Below are 5,372 nucleotides of genomic sequence, written 5' to 3'. Positions count from 1 at the left end.
GCATATTTAGTGAATTAGTGTCATTGATCCTCAGTGATTTTGCAGAAAGCCACAGACTTTGAGACACAGACCAAAAATATACGGCAAAATGTTATACATTCTGCAAAGCTCTTGACAGTTGAGGTAGGTTGCTATGGTGAAAAGAATCTTTTATGGCCAGTATACAAGCGAGACTAGAAGAATGCCCAGGAGCTATATAGCCAACAATAAAAGTAAAGCAGCAAGCCAGTTTATCGAGACTCCAACTCCAAGGGCTACACGTGGGTGGGGTGGGAAGGAAGCAATCAGAAAATACAATGCGCAAACAAATCAAAGGAAGACTGTATCTTTGGGTCAGAGTGTAATGCAGTTAAGCGAGAACATCTTCAGCCATGCATCCTGCTTGGAAGAGGAATCTTTGCTTTCTTTCAGATTCAGAAGTGTCCTTTCCCATGGACTCGAGTCTCTTATTGCTTTGCAATGACAGTGGCAAAAGGGCACAGGCAGGCAGTGGATGGATTTTCAGTACAATCATGATAAGCTTGGAAAAATTGGAAATAATGTGTAGGATAATAACGTTCATGATGCACGGACCCGGTTTTATCAGCACACATGGTCCAGACTGAGACTCGTACACACAACACAGAAACATCGGCTAACTGTCGTCACAGACAGTCAGTGTGAGTCTCTATTTGCGGGTGGTAGTCTAGGCCTTTCACCCTTCCCGCCCTCCTGATGCCTTGCGCGCCATTATCTAAAGTTGGTGGTAGTAGTATGGTGGTACTGGTACTCGTGGCGGTAGCGGGCCAGGCAACTTACTAATCAAAAAAAAAAAAAAAAAAAAAACAAATGCTCTTTTTCATGAAAAAAGTGACAGCAAGTTTTTTTTTTTTAAATAATAATAATAATCTAATAATAATCATCTAAATGGATTACTAGCTAGCAGCTACTAGCTAAATGTAGCATCATCTACCGTACTTACTCTAGCTAGCCTACTAGGTAATTATTTTCATGATGATGAATCTGATCATTCATCGGAAGTTGGAACAAAACAACTACTCTGCTGCTCGCCGCCTCACATTAATTTATCACATACTTTAATAGTCTACTCTGTTGTAAGTTAACTGTATGTACACTTACTGAACTTCAAGATTAACTAACTTACTATGAATACAAATACAATACAAGCTGACAGTTACACAGTGCAGTCAATGGCATCATACATTGCCATGTGGCTTTTTCACTTTGGCGACTAAAAAAAAAAAAGAAAATGCTCTGTTGGGACTTGGGAGGAAAGTGAGTTAAAGAAGTGACAGCAAGTTTTTTATATATAAAAAAAAAATCTGTGGAAATGGACTAGCTAGCTAGCTATTAGGCCGCTCAGGCAGGCTGTACATGAATGATTATGACATCGACTACTACACCACGCACGCAAGACAAGTTCATTCATTTCAAAAATTCAAATCAAATTGATTAGATTTAGAAAATTAGATATCATACACTAGAGTAGACTAGAGAGACAGTACTAGCAATTTTTTGCGATGCGATCATGCGAATGCATCTTCATTTTCCCTCTCATATTTTATAAAAAGATAAACTTGTCTTACATAATTTATCAGCCAGGCCACAAAATAAATGAACAGCAGCAAATAAGCTATTGCACACTTACATAAGCCAACGATTGCAGGTCAAGCGGTGGAAATGGGTTTGAATATGTACTTGTACTCGTCTTATATTAATTGCTGTCTCTCTCACAAGTTCAAGTAAAGCGGGAGTCTCTAGACCAATCAGCACAGCCATTGGCTTGTAGCTAACAGGCTGCTGGGTCCTACAGCCTGCCAGATTCGACCCCCCACTCCAGATAAACTGTACTGAAATGCGTGCAGTCAGTATGCCTCCCGACGTCCCTGCCTCCAAAGCAGACAAGCAAGCAACCTGCACCATAAACACAAGCCAGAAAACACATAATTCACCTTGGCAGTGTGCCTCGCAACAGCCCTTAAGGCAAAACACCATACCTAACACGCTAGTAATAGGAGACTCTATAGTGAGGCACACTGATTTTCCACTCACCAGGCTGAACAAGGAGAAGGTTACTGTCAGCTGCCTGTCAGGTGCTTGGATCCACCAGATAACACAGGCACTTGGGTCACTCCAGAATAAGTACAAGTATGATGCTGTCATAGTACATGTTGGTGTGAATGATCCAAGACATACCTCCCTGGACTACATGAAAAGAGACATTGAGGAACTCTTTCTGATCATGTAGCCCAAGCTGGTATGACCCTGACCTTGAGTAGCATACTACCTTCACCTAGAATGATACCACAATACAAAGACAAAATGATCAATTTCAACAATTGGCTAAGCTTCTGGTGTCATTCTAAGGGCATCCAGTGTCTGTCTGCTTGGGATGACATGATAGACAAGCCTCGCTGTTTTGCCAGAGATGGGTTGCACTTGTCACCCCTAGGTTTTCAAATACTGGCCAAGGCTCTTGCCGTCCCCATAGTGCCTTTTTTAGGCAAGGTTCAAAGGACAAACCAACCACTGTAACCAGCACAGGTAACCAAAAACTAAGGGTAATGCTACTCAACGCCAGAAGTCTCAACCTCAAAATGCACACACTCGAGGCTCTCCTCAGCATGGAGAAAATCGAAGTCGATGTTTGCGCAGTGACGGAAACCTGGTTCAAGGCTCAAGAGAGCACCCCAGTACTGCCAGGTTACAATTCATATTATACCTTCCTGCCTCAGTTACCGGATCACAGTACAAAGGGCCGGAGGTGTATCCATATTCATCAAGGATACCCATATCTCCAGGTTAGTAGCGCAGCATGATGCCCCAGAGATTATCCATGTGCAACTATCAGCAGGCAAAACCATATTTCAAGTTGTAGCCGGTTATAGATCACCCACCATGTCCCAAGATGATCACTCTGCATTCCTTGAGACGTTGGAAAATATAAAGGTCCTACCCAACACCATAATCTTGGGTGATTTCAACTCCCCTGGTATAGACTGGGCGAACTACCAATGTTCCAACTCCCATGCTCAGCGATTCATAGAATTTATAAATTCAAATGCCCTTGAACAACTAGTATGTTCCCCCACTAGAAGGGACAACATATTGGATTTAATCATCACAAATATGGGCATCCATTGAACCACACCCATTGTCACCCCCTCCTTGGTCAGATCCGACCACAAACTGATAACCCTGGACATCCTTACTCCTCCACCTCCCCCAATCAAAGAAACCATAGTCAAAAACCTTTCCAAAGCAAACTTCAAAACTACTTGCATCCGAAGTGGAAAGCTTCACTATTCCCTTGCAGAAGGATAATGATATCCAGGATGTAGAATCCTACACCAAGGCACTCTATATGCATCTTCAGGATTGCATGGACTGTGCTATCCCAAATAAAACCAAGACTCCTTCCTCAAGCAAGAAGAAACCAGTCTGGTGGACCCCGGCCAAAAGCAAACTTTACAATAAAAGGAAAAGACTTGTACAAAAAAAAGGCCAAATCTCAAGTAGAAAAATCATCCCTGATCAGCATTAGTAAGAAATTGAGGGCCCTCATCAAGTCAACTAAAGCTATTTTTGAAAAGAAAGTTGCCAAGGATAACCATAAGGACTTCAATGGCTACGTCAAAAACTTAAATGGCAATGCTCAGGTCTGTTCTGAGCTAGTACAAAATGTAACAAAATACACTGACCCTTCTGACATTGCCAACATCTTAGCTGACAGGTTCAGTGCAAACCCCCCCCCCACCACCACGTACAGGACCTATTACCATTCTAGGGGATTGTGCAAGTCCAATTATTACCGATACGTTGGTTAACAAGGCTCTATCTTAAGCTAAAAACACTGCCTCCATGGGACCAGATGGTGTCCCATGCTGTGTCATACGCGAGCTCCAAAAGGAATTAACTCCGCATCTTAATACCCTGTTCAGTCTCCGCCTCTCCACAGGATATGTGCCCGTAGAATGGTGCACGGCAATGGTGGTCCCGCTACACAAGGGTGGGGCCACAACTGACCCTGGGAAGTACCGACCAATAAGCCTGACCAGTCTGATCTGTAAGGCTATGGAGCAAATCATTATGGAACTCATAAATGGAGAGATTGGGTACCTCCAGTCGCTGGACCCCACACAGTTTGGCTTTGTCAAGGGCAGATCATGCCTCCTGAATCTGGTGGATTTCTTTGAGACAGTCACTCGGGCAATAGATAAGGGAAAGGAGGTACACAAGACTTACCTTGACTTTGGTAAAGCATTTGACACCATTCCCTATTCAGGTATTATTGATAAGCTCACCAGCCTGGGCATAAACCCTTATGTCACAAGATGGATCGCAAACTGGCTCTCATACAGATCCCATAAAGTAAGAATAGCGGGATCTATGTCCAAATCCAGACCAGTAACGAGTGGTGTGCCTCAGGGCTCTGCCGTGGGGCCCCTCCTGTTTGGCATATACTTCTCAGAAGTACATGGAAGGGCTGTGGCTGACAAAGTTTGCGGACGACTGCAAACTGGGTGCTATAATAGAGTCTCCGGCTGACATGGAGATCCTCCAGAAGGGCCTAAATGAGACTGATGCATGGTGTTAAAGCCATGGTCTCAAGCTAAATGCAAAACAATGCGTAGTAATCCCCTTTGGAAAAAACAGAGTACCCGCAAACTACAACATAGGAGGTAATCCCCTGAAATCTGAAGAAGAAATAAGGGATCTAAGGACCCAAGTAGATAGTCAGCTTTCCTTTGATAACCATATTGCCAAAGTGGTTAGAAAATCCTTCTATGTGACCCATCTGATCACGAAAGGGTTCGCATCAAGATCTACGGCTGTAATGGTGACCCTCTACTCTTCCCTCATCAGACACATTGAGTACAATGCACCAATTGGAATGTACCTGGCTAGATTTCTCCAGCAGCTGGAGAGACCACAAAGGTACCTAACCAAGAGGATTACTGGCCTCAAACAATTGCCCTATACAGCACGATTGAAAAAGCTAAGACTGTTCTGTCTAACATACAGAGCCATGTCCAACCCAGAATTGTTGAACATGCTCCATCTTAGCAAAACCAAATCTACTCGAGCTACACGCTTAAGGGATATAAACTCAACACAACAATGAATAGAAGATGCTGGAGGGATAGATTCTCTTCGCAGAGACTTCCCTTACTATGGAACAGGGTCCCGATCTACATAAGACAGAGCCCCTCACTATCACTCTTCAAGATGAACCTTGATGAGTGGATGGGTAACAAAGTTCACACCGGGGATCACACCAACAGCACTACTAGATAGGGGTCAAGGGTACTAGCTGCTAGTACAAGGGTCTAGGGAACTACTAAAGGGGTGATGAATACCACACAACGTGG

The 5,372-nt window shown here is 43.6% G+C and overlaps 1 protein-coding gene across 1 annotated transcript in view; it reads left to right on the top strand.

The window, feature by feature from the left end:
- PRPF31 (pre-mRNA processing factor 31) overlaps positions 1-5,372 on the top strand; it is a 518,214-nt gene that overhangs the window by 44,778 nt on the left and 468,064 nt on the right. The window lies entirely within an intron of this gene.

This window comes from Protopterus annectens, chromosome 1.part1 (assembly GCF_019279795.1).
Source record: "Protopterus annectens isolate FY-2018-M chromosome 1.part1, PAN1.0, whole genome shotgun sequence".
In the NCBI taxonomy this organism is placed as follows: Eukaryota; Metazoa; Chordata; order Ceratodontiformes; family Protopteridae; genus Protopterus; species Protopterus annectens.
This window is presented reverse-complemented; position numbering and strand designations above follow the sequence as displayed.